This window comes from Cuculus canorus, chromosome 2 (genome assembly GCF_017976375.1).
Source record: "Cuculus canorus isolate bCucCan1 chromosome 2, bCucCan1.pri, whole genome shotgun sequence".
NCBI classification, from domain to species: Eukaryota; Metazoa; Chordata; class Aves; order Cuculiformes; family Cuculidae; genus Cuculus; species Cuculus canorus.
The window spans coordinates 149398607-149414247 of record NC_071402.1 but is presented as its reverse complement, the minus strand read 5'-3'; the positions used below and the strand labels follow the sequence as shown (position 1 = coordinate 149414247).

Here is a 15641-nt window from a genome sequence, read left to right as displayed (position 1 = left end):
GGATTCTAATTTATATTCTTGATGCACTAAAATAACATCCTCTTCTGAATACATTTTGCTATGTGCCTAACAGGGTATAGCTCAGTGAAGATGTGAAAAAATTTTCCAGCTCACTTTCAGCAAGCAAAGCTATATTTGCATCAATACCATCTTCCATTAATCCTACCCACATAGCAGGAGATTTCTGGGTATTATCATTAATAGTGTACATAATTAACATGCAAAGACCAGTAAAATCATCACTGTATTTCCTGGGCAGTGGGAAAACATCTCAACAAATATTATACTCCATCAGGTTTCTTTCAGACCCTTCAGGGAACAAGTTCTGAGGGCACTGGCACTACATTCAGATAACATGCATCTTTTCTTCTCATTTCTGGTTACATGGATTACTTTTTTCATGGGATTCTTGAAGATTACAGGTGATCAGCAAATTTTCCAGAGCGCCATGTCTTTATCAGACACATTCCAAGGGGGGGAATAAATGAGGGCAGCAAATCCTTGGTTCCCCTTGTCATCCTCAATAGGGTCAGTAATCATGGAAAGCAGACACTGGAAGACTATGACTTTTGCAATTATAGTTCCAAGCTAGTTTGGAGAAAATAATTATCCAGTGAGAAAAAGGGGAAAAAAACATAACTGTGGAAAACCTGTGGAAGTAGGCATGTGAATTTGCTTCATCCTAAGACTGAGGAAAGTATTGTAATGGAAGCATTTCTTTACTTAATCTTGGCTTCCAGCACTCACTTCTCCAACATCAAGTCTTGGTAATTCTGTCTCTAGGCCAATATGAAAAGTTGGGAAAGCGGTCCTGAGTGCTCACTCTTGGAGACAAAACCACCCAACTGGTAACTTAAGCCTGATCTAGAATCCATACATAAGGAGGACAGGAAGGGTCTACAGAGCCTGGACAGGCTGGATCAGCAGACTGAGGCCAGTTGTCTGAGATTCAACAATGTCAAGTGCCAGGTCCTGCACTTCAATCACAACAACCCTATGCAACACTACAGGCTTGGGAAAGTGTGGCTGGAAAGCTGCCCAGTGGAAAAGGACCTGGGGAGGCTGGTTGACAGCTGGCTGAACATGATGAGCCAGCAGCGTGCCCAGGTGGCCGATGGTCAACAGCATCCTGGACTAGGGGAGTGATCCTGCCCCTGTACTCTGCACTGGTGAGGCTGCATCAAGCTTTGTGTTGTCTGTCCAAAAGATCTGGAAGTGCTCTCTCTGGTGGTGACTTGGTGCTACAAGCAGTGCAGTGCATGAGAGAGCTCCAGACAATAGTGTTACCGCAGTCTGATAAATGCTCCTTCAGTAGTGTTCAGGTCTGTGTGAGCTGAGGCACCAAGCGTGCTTGGAGCTTTTTCCTTCATCTGGAACTTCACCTTGGTGAGAGGATCAGTGCTCTTCTGGATCAAGCTGGTAGCAAAAGCAAATTATTATCCTATATCTGCGTAACTGAGAGATCCCCAGCAAGATATATGTGACCGTTATATATAAATAAAGCCAGTCTATAGTATGGCCCATTTTAGTTTCTTTTTCTCTTCTGCCTTTCCTCTCCTCTCCTCTCCTCTCCTCTCCTCTCCTCTCCTCTCCTCTCCTCTCCTCTCCTCTCCTCTCCTCTCCTCTCCGCTCCTCTCCTCTCCTCTCCTCTTCTCTCTTATTACGAGCACTCTCCTTTAGCCTTTCTGCCTCCACCTCTGCTACTTTTCACTTCTCTGTCTCTGACCACATTTCAATCGCCTCTTCTGGAAAGGGACTCTACTATGTGCTATTAGCAGTGGAAAATTTCAAGGTGATATTTTAGAAGGGAGTAACTAACCTGAATATACAACCCATTAATATCAATTATGGGTGTCAGATCAATACCACTAGCAGTGACGTTTAGAAGCCTGAGTTAGTACCATTATGCTGCCCGCTCAGCTATGGGCATTGTCAGAGACAATTTGCCATTTGCATTTCATTGTAATGTATCTTTCCTTCAAATTCTCATCATGGTGGGGACGTCAGGGAAACTAATATTGATGGCATAAGGCTACTGTTTGGATAAGTGATGTACAGCAGTAGGCTGACAGGAGCACCCTGCAGTTGCACCACTGGGATGAGGATTGTCCTTGGGATAGACCTCTCTGCCAGCTCCCTCTCCCCGCTGCCAGGCTCACCAGGTCCCTTTGCTCCCTGCCTTCTCATTGCCCTGCCAAGTTCCTGGTTTTCCTTGCTGGTTTCTGTGTACCATGACAGGGAAAAGGAACAGGAGAAGAGCATTTAGGGTTTAAAAGAAGTATATATATTACAAAAACAATTACTCAAGAAATAATAGCTAATGCTCCTTGTTTCCCTTTTTTCTTTCCTAACTGTGTGTGGGCTGAGATGCCTGGGGACCTCAGCCTGTTCAGTTCTCTCTTAGCAGCTAAAAGTGTTGCTACTCCATCAGCCAAGTGCCCATAGATGTATTTTAAATAGTCTCATCAGTCTGGGTAATTCTTACTGGTTTCTTATTCTCAGATCTGCCGTTATTAGCAGAAGAAAGACCCTTAAGAAGCTTTCCCCAAAAAACCTGTGAAAATACTATTGCCATTTATGCAATATAATGGTGAGTTGGAAACAGCCTGTACAATTCTAGCGGGTCAGGGAGGTGAGTGCCAGCTTCAAGAAGACTCGTAGAACTTTACTTGTTCTGGCAAACTAAGGCTGAGAGGGATGCAATTTCTGTTAAATACTTTGTGGAATCGACATCAAGAAAGGAGAAGAGCTTTTTACACTGAAGAGTGATACTGGCACACAATCAAATGCGTATAAATTGGTTGTGAATACATTTAGCCTTGGTTTTGGAAAAAAGTACCCACTGTCTTGGAGCAGTGAGTTCTTTTAATCCAAATTGTGGGGGCCAAAAACCAGAGTTTGGTTATAGTGAGAGTTGTATGTAGCAATACTGCCATGGCAAAAGAGTCAGTCCAGTGACTCAGAAGGGTCACTCCATCCTTTTTCCATGTTCCTCAGAAAAATGAATTGGTAACAACATTGACACTAAAATCACCCTTAAGAGACAATCTTCAGATTCTGCAGCCTACTGTGATGAAAGGTGGGAGATGGGGAGGGAGTTCGTCTTTTATACCAGTATTGATTTACCATCTCAGCTCATAGCAGGGTATGGCATCAGTTTGCACTCATTTTTTTCTCTTCAAACACAGAGTCTAGCAATAGTTTTGTTTAAAAATCAAAGCTCAAATTCTGCAGATTTTCAAGAGTCTTTGATGGGGATACAGGAGGGACTCTTGATTCAGCAGTGATTGAAGTAAAGTGCATTTGAGTAGCATATCATTCTTTCACTATTGAAGATAATATGAGAAGAGGAAATCCAATAGATTTTTTTCTTCATTTCATAGTACTGGGAAAGCGACGATGTGTTCCATTCAGATACTGGATTTGTCAAGTAGCAGTATTAGCTTTGTATAAGGTCTTTTCTTCTGAACCAATCTTGATAAGAATTGGATGTATAACTTTAGAGAGCCAGTCTAAGAGATTATTGTGTATCACTCTTCACACAATTTCTAGTTAGGAAATTGAGAAGATTGTTTTCCCGACAGCCCATTTTTTTCCTTTCCTCATCCTATCTTTTCCTAAACTGTTTCTTGCTTTCAGAATCAGTTTAGGATAATAATTATTTTTCCTTTTTATTTTATCCTTTGATGCTAGTTTAAGAGAGTTGTCATTCGGTATTAAAAGGAAAATATTCTAGCAAAGCTTGTGGTTGCAATTCCTTGATAATTTTATTCAATCTGCAAAATGTTGAGGCCTTTCATGGGATGTTCTCCATCAATTTTTTTTTTTTTTAATATAGCATCCCATGAGGCAGGCCTTTACGTAACCCCATTTACCAGTGGCTGCAGAGTCATTTATACAATGAGAAATGTAGTAAGTGCTCTCATTTCCCATAAAAATATTGAATTCCACATATGGCTAGTGTAGCAGACACTAGCAGTAGGTTGAGCTAAAGACACCCTTTGCATTTGTGTCATCCCATGCTAATTATTTCTTTTCCTATTGCTACATAGAAGACTGGAAGAAATAATTTTTGTTGTGCTGTAATTCAAGACAGATGATGATGAATTAGTTCATACCAGAAAGGCTGATTTTTCATTGAAGGAAATGAGTATTGTTCGCCTCATCAGCTTTTTTTTTTTTTTGAGACATTAATTATTAAACTTCGCCAGTCATATTCATAAGAGGACATCAGAATCTTCCTTCTTACAGTTGCAAATGATGAGTTAGAAATACCAGCTTTCCTCCAGTTCAGTCTCATCTGGATGAACATTGGTAACAGTGCTGACTAATTAGATGTAACTGGCAATCAATTGAAGTAACAACAAAACCAAGACTTCTTATTGACACAAATCCTGAGCAGCCTTGTTTGCTGCTGCTTCACACATCAAGCAGAAACTTCTGTCCCTGCCGAGGGACACAAGACTCTTTACACAGGTGAAATATTTATGAAAGTGGTGAATCTGTGGAAGGGGACCTATGCCTAACCTGCAGCAGTCCTGTGCCTTTTACTGCATTCATACTTGAGGGATGTGAATTTGACCCAATGAAAACTTAGGCATGAATGCATAAGAAATACACTTTAAGCTGTGTTTTTACTTTAATTGAAAAAAAATCTTCTTATATCCATACCTTAAAATTAATCCCCTCAGCTTTGCACCTACAGGTTTCCAGTTGCATACTCAGTAAAGCAAGGGACGTGATGTTCAGCAGGTAGATATGTTTTGAGCCTGCACCGGAGCCTGGCAGAAAAACTCTCCCATGTTGCTCTAGAGTGACGCTGCATCGGTTCATAGCAAAGTGTATGTCTGCATTGCAATCAATAAAGCATCAGCTACAGGGCCTGTCTTTCCTCTCTGCAGGCAGCTGTCATGGGAATTTCTCTCTCCTTGCTTTAATGCTGCTCAGTGACCACCTACTCTTGCCTGTAACAGGGAAAGATGCTGAGGAAACAAACCTCAGGGACTTATATTGTGCTGGGGCATTACTCACAGGCCCACATACATAATTTCATGCAGAGCAATAGACATATGTGAAAAATGTCATATTTAAATTATAAAACAGAAAATTAAACAAGTCGTTGTCTAAAAGAATTCTGGCAGGATTTATTTTTGTGCCTATTGTTGGTTCCCAGCATCAAGGTAATGGCAAAATATCCTCAGTCTGTTAGTAATCCAGAAGCCAGGCACCACCACATTCAGTATGTTCCTCCTTTTTTTAAGGTATAGACCTCTGACACTATTGTGGTGAACATAATAGAAAGACTAATGAGGAAATTTCTTATCTAATAGTTTTTTCTTTAAAGTATAAACAGTTTGCAGTATATAACACATAGGACCATTCTTGGAATATAGATAATGAATCATAAAATACCTGTACTCTGTGTGAACATGCTACTCAGCACGTCATCAGGACCAATCTATATAGGAATATCTCACGGTATCTGACTGGCTGTAGAACAAACGATGTGCAAGTGCTGCATCAGGTCTATGCAGACAGATCACAGGTGCAGGTTTGGTTCCCTCCTGGAGGGAAGAAAGTCTTTAATGGACTTTGCAACATTCATGACAAGCAATTATGTCCAAGTCCATGACATTAAATACACAGACATGGCAGCACAGATCTTGGAGGCTGTCACAAATTGACACTAAATAAATTGTTCAGGACCCTGGCTTGGTACAGCAGTTGCTTTCTTTGAAAAGAGCATAGTTTTTTTTTCCTCTGCAGACTGAATTGGAACAGCAATGCAATTGCTTCCTATTACGAGGATTAATTGACCCACTCTGTTTCTTCAAGCCAGTGAAAGTTAAACAGGAGCATAAAATCTGAGCATTAGTCAGTTATTTAGAGCCTAACCCAGGACTTTGTTTTTATTGCTTCTCATTTGTTGTGTCACCCTGCTGCCAAAAACATAACTGTACTTAAAAGGATGTGAATATGTGCTGTGTATGCAAACTATATTAAAATAAAGTTTTTCAAGTTGCTCAAACATAGAAAAGAGAGGGAGTGTCAGACTTAAGAGTTTAAATGCATTAAGGCAGAAGTCTGCCCACTTTCCAGCTCACTTCCTAGAACAAATTTATTTACCATCCCTCACTAATAAATCTGAATGAGACATGCATGCTGGTAAAAGATGTAACTCTCATGGCTAGCAAAATGGGCTGTGGAAAGAAGTACCATTTTCTTAATGACTGAAACAATTCTTTAAAAAAGGTTTAATTTAGTTTTTTGTGACTTTAAAACCAAAATGAACAGAGCTACAAATTGTACTCCTCTTGCAAATTACCAGAGGTCATACAACAAGATCAATATTAAATACAGAGTGTTACTGACTTGTTTCTTAGTGCTATGGATCCACAGCCATCATCTGTATTCAAAAAAATAGATTCCTCTAGTCATTGCTTTGCTGTGTGTAATATCAGCCTTAGTCATAGCTGTTGGTTGCCTGGCTATGAAAGAGAAATGCTTCGTAGACCACCTGAGGTGGATAGACGTGTCTACTTGGGTTACTGAGTTCAGTTTAGTTTCCTGCTGTTATTGGTCCCATATCACATCTTTGAAAGTAATCAAGCACTATTTTAAATTGTGAGATTTATTTTTCACTCCAAGATGATGCTTCTTAGCATCTTAAATCTCCAGAACCATCTTGAATGAGAGAGAGCAATAGGGTTTTTTATAAGTAAGGTCTCTTCAGATGGTCAAAATCCACCATGTTCCTAAGAAAATACCTGCCAAATTAGGACTGTTTCCAGAAGATGTCATTTTCTCTTTCTAAGCAACAGCAACTTCCAAAAAAAGGAAGGGGAGGTGGACCGATGCAGCTGGAATTATTACACATACATATATGTAGGAGATAGAAATGTATGTGAATATTAGATGCTTGCAGAATAATTCCACTGAAAAAAAAAATAATTTAAAGCAAGGACGGAGTGACATTTGCAGAAATGGTAAGCAACATTATATTCGGAATTAGTCTTTCCTGGAATACATAGGTTACCTTCATCTTCCATAGAATTATGAGACTGCAAGTTAGTCATAATTGCTTTGCTCTCTATTTTTAACCTTACAGTTATTTTAAGCTTCCTCAGACTGAGGAAGTCCTAAGAAAATATTATGCCCCCTCTTCAGATTAGAGTAAAGCAGCATAAGTTGTGCTTTGCATGGCACTCAGAAGTGGTGAATGGTTAAATCTATCCTGTGGTTGACATGAAGGACAAATTTGGCCCAACAACCTACCATGGTCCCTTTTTGCTTATGTATGTACTTGCAAGATTGCACAAGAGGTTTGTACCTTGGTGCTGATCTCCTTGCCTGTGGTTCTACATGCTTCCAGCCTGCCTCAGGAAGAATGACTTGTAGATGCGACTTTCTGGAGGTCTTGGGAGAGTAAAGAATAGGCAAAAACAAAATTAGAGCTAGTTCTGCCTCCTAATAGCATGACTGAGAAGCCATACTCTTTTATTCATTCAATAATGAGAGGCACACCAGTAACATAAGGGAGCTTGTTCATATGAGTAAATGCTCATGTTTGTGAGTAAGGCTTTCAAAACCTTGTCTGACATTTTAATGTATAATGAATTAGTCATTTAGCAATGAAACAATAGGAAGAGTGAAGCTCTGCATCTCACTGTTGGGGTGGATGTATGATAGTGTGACCAGCGATCACTCCTATGAGCCAGTCGTAAATAAACACTGTAAGGTAAGGAGACATTTAAAGCCAGGGAGGAAATAAAACAGTAAACATGCCTGGGATAAACTGCAGTGAGAAACAGATTTTGTAAGCTGTGGCAAGACGAAAACCCTCTGGTGGTGCATGCCCAGGAGATCACAGGGAGCAGACATAATGCCTTGCCTTCTTGGAAGCAGTCAGGGGCTGATGAGGTTGTCTCTAATTTAGATAACATGGAAATGTCACCACATCCAGCCCTTGAGGCAGACCCAGGAGACAGACAATGAGACCAAACTGTGCTTCAGTAGTTATCTCACATATGCAAACCACAGAGGGCCCTGACACAGGAGTTATGCAAATAAAAACAGCAGGTTGTGCCCACAGTGCAGTAGGGCCACAAGAAGGTACACCCCTGTCTCAGGGCATCCTCCCCAGCCTCCAACCTGGCCACTGCATTATAAATCCCAAGATGACTTAGCCTGAGGGTTGACTTCAGTCCCAGGATGAGGACAGAGATGCCCCTTAGTTGGTATTGGAGATGGAACATCACCAGCCTCCTGGGTGAGTGTGAGTGCAGGTGATGTGTTACCAATCTGGGGCTGTGCTTGTGTCTTGCTGCAGTCAGTGTGGGACACTGTCATAAAACCAAAAAACCTGTCTGGGCTAAATGTTGTGTAGGAATTAATTTTGCCTGTGTCAAAGGTTGCACTACATACTTGGAGAGACTACAGCCCAACTCAGAACCCCAGCTGCTGGGGAAAGACAGCTGGTGAAGAACCAGTCCAGAAAGATGTGTCTAAGCCTCTTTTTAACAAATAAGATTCCTTTTCAGCTATAAGCTTTTCTTAGTCTGTCAGGGTATTTACAATATTTTAGCATCTGTTCCATTGATGACTGACTTTTTTTTAATATCATAGTTTTATCTTTTTTCTATTTTTACAATGTGCAGTGTCTCTCCATGCTGCAGTCCTGTAGCTAGGCATTCCCATCCAAGACAATTAACTGCTCATTAATTATGTTATGAACTGACTGGGATTTGTTGTCCATTTCCACACGTTCCCAGGAGTTTATGACCAAATGGTCCAACTTTCATTTGGTCATGAAAAGATAACAACATAAAAGATACAAGGAAGGTCAGCAGTGCCTTTGCTACTGCTTTAGCATGGAGATATCTGGACCTACATTCTCGATGTCAAACAGAGAAGGCTGAAACCTACATCTTCCTCCCTTCGGAGTTGGCTGATGTGTTAGCCATCCATCCCAATGGGAGCCATATCAGGGTGAGTGTCTTCAGCATTTGCTCTGAGTGTGAGCACAGAGCTGATCCTCACCACATGCATGAGTCCTTGGCTCTCCTTGGGATAAGCTGCAAAATAAAATCCTTTATTAGGTTGTTATCAGCATTGGTTACTTCAAAGCTCTGTGTCTGGTTCCACCGGGGGTTCTATAAGCACTCTAACCCATTGCCCACCATGGAGAAAAAGCCATGGTCAGCACCTCACCAAAAGGGAAACACAGCAACTCTGAGAGGAAATAAAAGAGCTGAGCCTCTTTCACTGCCAAGCATCCCGGTCACTTCAGTGAGCTTGTACTGAGCTGCAATAAACCCACCGATCCCACAGCAGAGATCGCCATGAAACAATTGCCAAGCTTTCTTCACTTGTCCTTTCTCCCCCAGTACCGAGTAAAGTCTCCGGCTTTCTGCAGAGTTATTCGTGTGTGCATGTAAAGGAAATATAGTTGTCTCCTCAAGGAGGCCAAGGAAGAGAAAGATGACCTGGAAAGACTGAGAAAGGCAAGTTTTATTCTGCAAGAGGTTACACAAAGGAGATAACAGTTTCCAAAGTGGTTGTGTGGGTTGGGAGATGCAAAGTGATCTCAAGGCACCCCCATAGTAAATGAAGGCTTTTGTGTGCACCAGGTGTCAAGATGGAAGAACTGACACGTGCTGAAAAGAAAAGCGCTGCTTACATGATGCCTTCTGAGCATCGGGTCAGTTTTATTCAGAGTTCAGGCTAAGGGGAGGATGATCTTGTACCTAAAGTATTCTGAAAGATTCAGTCAAGCTGTTGCTCTTTCGCAGGGAGCTGCAGGGATATGTTTGTAATCTGGTGGGAGGCAGAGCTGAAGGCCATATATGTAGATAAAGAGAGGCTGAAGAGAGAATACTTTTTTGATTTATCCCTGCTGGCTCTGGCATATGTGTTAACCCTTCTAACGTTAGCCCTCAGGAGCGCAGCGTAGTATCTGCCCAAGCACCAGGAATTTCCTGCCCTGCCATCCCCTGTGCTTCCCTGCTGTTTGTACAAAGCACAAAGCTAACAGCAGAACAAATCTGTGCAAACAATGAGAGGCTGCATAACTGTATCCTGGGTTGGAATGATATCCCAGGGCTCAGAGCCATTTCCTAGAGAAATTTGAAAGGAAGTACAGGGCTCCAGTCCTGGATTTAATGGCTGGAAGGTTCTTGTGTGCGTGGTGCCCTGCCCTGGATCCCAGGTGCCTGCACAAGAGTTCTTCTCACTGAGGTTGCACGGATACTGTGGTGCCTGTAGGGACAGGGTTAGCCAGGTGCTGCCATGCATTAGGAGGTCCGCGCTGGGCACTTGGCAGAAGGAGAGAAGGAGAAAAAGCTCCTTAACTGAAGAGAGAAGATCTGTTCCCACTCTGTCCTTCTGCAGGCATTGCACTGGCCATGGGGCACCTGGACAAGATGTTTTGGATGTAGAGATGTAGCCACAAAATTTTTGCTGAAGCTGCTAAGACCCCACCACTGAGTCTGCTTCTGAGCGAGGCCAAAACTTTGTGCTCAGTGGTCAGAGCAGCTTCATGGCAACTCCTGGACCCAGAAAGACCTGTGTGAGGCCACCCAGCTCTCCACAAAAGCTATCTACTGAGCAGGATTTTTGAGACTGCCAGACCTCAGAACAGCTTCGCAGACATGCTTGTTTTTGTGGCCATGTCCATCCACATCAGCCAGAGGGGCCAGTATAGACTGCAAATGGCTGAACTGTATCACCTTCTTCTTTACCAAGGCCAGCTTGGTGCCAGGCTCTCCTTCTCTGTGTGTCCATGTGCAAAGACAGAAATTACTCTTCCTGGAAAATGGTGCTGAGCATCACATACCAGAAATGCAGAAAGACTTACATGGCCCCCACAATCATGAGGGTGGTGTGGAGGAAAGGGTGGACTGCAGGAAAGGCTTGTCTTAGTGCCATCATTTTCTTAACTCTATCTTTATAGAACCACCAAATCAAAGAATGGTTTGGGTTTTAAGAGACCTTAAAGTTCATCCAGTTCCAATCCCTCTGCCATGGGCAGGGACACCAGGACCCACTAGATCAGGCTGCTCAAAGCCTCATCCAGCCTGACCTTGAACACCACCAGGAATGAGGCATCCATGACTTCTCTGGGCAACCTGTTCCAGTCCTTACCATCCTTGTAGTGAAGAATTTCTTCCTTATGGCTAATCTAAACCTTTCAGCTTAAAACGATTTTCCCTCATCCAGTCACTGCACTCCCTGATAAAGAGCCCCTCCTCATCTTTATCTTTCAGTAAAGAAAATGAATGCAAGGAAAATTCTGTATGGGCAATAAATACAAGAATAGAAAATACAGAGAGGATGTTCCTATACTATTCTAGTCATAATTACACATGGATTAGGACGTGAACTTCTTTTCTTTAAAGTATAGGAGAAAATGGAATTGGCAATTTGATATAAAAACCAGGCATTATAGATGAAAGTTATTTATATATATAATCTTAATTTAAACAACAGTTGCACAGAAAAATTCTACTGTGAGTCGGCTTCCTGTGATCAAAAACTCTACTGGGAAACTAGGTTCAATTCCCTAGCCACTGCCATTTTTTTTTGTGATGCTGAACAAGTTCCTTAATTGTTCCATGTCTCAGTTTCCCATTCGTAAATAAATGTACCTTACCTGCAGGTTTTTGTTGCTTTATCTTATAAATTGTATTTTAAAAAAGCTACTCAGGATGCAAAAATGTGTACTGCAAAGTTAGGAAATCAATGCTGCATTAAACTGTTCTTGATTCTGCCTCTTGAACTTCCATTTTGGGCTCTCCCTGAGGCATAAGTGATTTGACAATTAGATTCTGTAGCATAATGCAAACAGGGGACAGAATTAAGCTTGCACACTAATCACCACTTTCCTTCATCTCCAATGCTTGACTTTGAAGCCTAAATAAAATTCTTTTATGTATTGCTTAAAGTCATTTTCTATGTAATTTTAAATAAAGAGGGAAAAACTCAATTATTTTACGTCTAACTCTTATGCCTCTTTTTGTTCATTTTACAGTACTACTACAAAGGCCAAGCTGACTCCTCGGCATTGCAACCCCTCTACCACTTCTGCTGATGTCTGGCCACACCATCTGGTGTTAGTACAAAGCTGCCATGAAGGGTACTGCTCCTGGGATGAGGTGTGGACCACCGGGAGACAGGAGGGGACGGGACAATTTAAGAACCCCAGTATCTCTTTCTTTCCATTTCCACAACATCTGGTCTAGCCTAAATCATAGAATCATTAGGTTGGAAAAGACCTTTGAGATCATCAGCTCCAACCAACCTGTAAGGGCCTCATATGGCAGTTAAGGCCACTATAACCTGCTTTTATGCTGCCAACTTGGAGGTCCTGGCAGCGATTTTGCTGGAGGAGCATGTCCTATCAGTGAGTCTGGAGCTGGCTCTCCTCAGCTGTCCCAGCCCTCCTGTGTAACCATAGACATGCTTTGGAGCACAAGAACAGTCATGATAAATTAGTTTGAAAATCCGCTACTAACTTTTTCTAGGGAAAATGAGAAAGGACAAGAGAAAGATTGCCATTTTCAAAGTTCATAACTCAGCAAAGTCTAGATTAATTTTTATGGAAAAAGAAAAGCATTTCCATAGCTCCAGGGATTCCTTCTGCAACATTTTAAAGGCTGACTGGAAACACCAGCAATGCAGAGCCTCCCAGTAACAAAAAGTATTAAATGATCACAATAGATGGGTTGCTATTGATAGTCCTGGTAATAACAGTCCTGCACCAGTCTGTTTGGATGTGGCTATAATCAGTCCCTTAGGTTAGCGTGAGATTGTTGGGGTTCCTTGTGCTGTGTGTGTGTGGCTGTCGCTGGGTGCCTGCATGCTGGGGTGCGTATCCCCTCTGCATCAGCCACATCTGCTGTGGAAACCTGAATGCAGTGAGGTGTGCTCTTCCCTGGGGAGTGCTGGCAGCTCTTGCTGCAGGGGAAAGAAAATACTAATGGACTCCACAAAATGCGGGTCAGTGTAGTGCTGTGGGTGGGGTTTTGTGATTTATTTTGTTTCCATTGGATGTTAAACAATAGTGTAAAAAAGCCCTTGCACAGCAAATGCTTACCCTGCCTGTGTTGTTTGGATTGCTTGGCAACAGGCAGAGATGTCATATCATCATCAAAATGTAAGATGATCTAGAGGATTGAAAACCTGCTGGTAACATCATCTGGTGACAAGAGCATCACGGCCTGCCTGCCCTGCCCAGGAGATTGCAAGAGTCATCATACAGTGACCAGATTCTTGGCAAATGGACCAAACCTCTCACCAAGAAAGCAAATGGTCTGAGCAGGAACCAATAAGGAGGCTTCAGGCTGGATGACTTCTGTTTAGTCACAGTTAAAATGCAAAAAATAACCGTTTCTAAAGAGCTGATTAGGGAAAGGAAAACAAGGAAAGAAATAAACAAGTAAAGAAATGACCAGGATGGGCCATTTAGCCTCATTCAGATCTCAGGTTCAGGAAAAGCAGAAGTGTTTTCCATATTACACAGATCAATTCAAGTAGATCCAAACACCATAGAAATTTTTCTAGGTAACAAGCCTCCTTTTTCTTTTGTTCAGATGTTTTCTGAAGATATTTGAAATGAAATCATTCCAAAATCATTTTGTTTTGTGATGTAGCTTCTATGATGACCATTTCATGTAAAGACAAAGCCTTCTGTGTGCCACTCAGTCAGTAAAATCCAAATCTGCATTTATTAACCCTCAGAAGGAGGGAGGGGAAAGTGGTGGCTCATGACTCTGACCTCAAACATTCACAGATCTCACAACACAAGAATTGAAGGAGAGGAAAAAAGAGGAGTATCAAACCTCTTAATGTGGGAACCCATATATTCAGAGTTATTTACCAGCTCTTTCATTGCAGTAGCACTGTCTGAGCCCTATTGGTGTCTAATAAAAGAGGATTCATTGCGTTTATTGTAACGCCATGCCTGCCTCCTTCAGAGTAGGACGTTATGCTGGGGATGAAAGTGGCTGCAATGTTGAGGCTGTGCACAATGCCAGGCCAGCAGCAGCATGAAGCCCCAAGCCACATGGGTGGAGGTGGTTGCAGAGCAGGTGTCCAGAGCTCCTGGCCATAGCAGAGCTGTGCATCGTGGTACAGATGTGTAAACCAGTCCAGGATTAACCACATATCTGCCCAGGTGTTCAAGGTGAGACTGGGCTTCTCTTGATTCATGCGCAACACCAGAGGCTCCAAGCTCCCATCTAGAAAGCCTTAAAAAGACGCAGAAAAAGCCAGAATGTGAGTGGAAGCAAGCTTTGATCCCTGCCCCCTGACTGAAGAGACTGGGAGTTATTGTAAAAAGGAATGGCTGGTGACACTTTGCCTGTATTCAGCCAGTGACTTCAGGAGGACCCAGACTGAATCTATTGATTTCTTCCTCCTGAAAGGTAATCACAACCCTGTGTCAGTGGGTAAACATACGGCACCCAGGAATTCGTTGACCACTGTCATAGAAAAGAGCGTAATAAACTCAGATATTGGATTATTTGCAAATTGCAGCAGGGAAACTCATCTAACCTTTCTGCAGCTCTTTTAAGTGGTATTATTATTAGTCCTTGTTCGGAGGATGGCAGGCAGGCAGCCAGTAAAGCACTTAGAGTTTACCATCATCCATCTGCTCCTCTATAGATTTGAAGACTGTAGAAATTTTCCTTTTTAGGACTTACTTGGAATATGATTAGTGGGCCACTTGCCATGTTGCTATACAAGTGTGTCTGTGTGCTTTAGGCAGAGGTATGTGACACGTATTTTATCAATGAGGGACTCTTGAGGGAACAGTATTTCCATTCATTCTTCTGCTTGTTTATTTGTGTAGCAAAACAACCCCTCATGTTCTCAAAACACATATCCAGATAACAAACATTTTGTATTGCAAAAAGAGGGTTATATAAGCATATGCACATAACCTATCTCTCAACAAAATTAAGGTTAAAATTAAAAGGCTTTATTTTAAAAAATTTGAATTATATGGGTTTCTTTTAATTTTTGTAGTTGTAACTGAAAAAATAGCTAGTAGGACGGCATCTGGGATCCCAGGTAGGTGGCGGTCAGAGTTTAGTATCATGACATTGTCAGGTGCTGTGACAGAAGGAAAATTTAGCCCCTGTCCCCAGACCCAGGCAGTCTAAGCAGCCTTTTAATGGTGCTTTCCCTGTGATTTTTCAAAATGTATTCTGGCCAACATGGCTTGGCAGAGTTCATTGCAGAGCTGCCATTAACAGGAGCACTGAGGCAAGGTCAGCCCTTCTGGTAAAGTACTGGCAGCTTAGAAAACTTGGTTTATGGGGAGGGTTCACATAAAATCAGTTCTTCCTTGAGTATCTTCAGGGTTCCACATTCCCTATTTTGTAAATATGGACAAGATCAAAAGTGTAATTATGTTAAATTATGTTAATTTACAAGAACCTTCTGTTTGAGGCCATCTTGCAATATTGTGGCTTTTACCTAGGCTCCCACAAGCCCCATTGCATTTTACCTACACTGCTCCACTGCTCCGGGCTCTTGAAAGGTACATTTCCAGAAGCTATTGTTTTTCATTTGCTCTCAATGAGCTTGGGATGGGCTTGTAGCATAGTGTCACCTGGTAAAATTACACTATTACTAGC

The 15641-nt window shown here is 42.0% G+C and overlaps 1 long non-coding RNA gene across 1 annotated transcript in view; it reads left to right on the top strand.

The window, feature by feature from the left end:
- Positions 1 to 14785, top strand: part of LOC128851181 (uncharacterized) — a 31629-nt gene extending 16844 nt beyond the window's left edge. The window contains exons 3-4 of the long non-coding RNA XR_008448459.1: positions 12029 to 12152; positions 13127 to 14785. This is a non-coding gene — a long non-coding RNA (uncharacterized LOC128851181). The remainder of the gene's footprint in view (positions 1 to 12028; positions 12153 to 13126) is intronic.
- Positions 14786 to 15641: the final 856 nt, after the last annotated feature.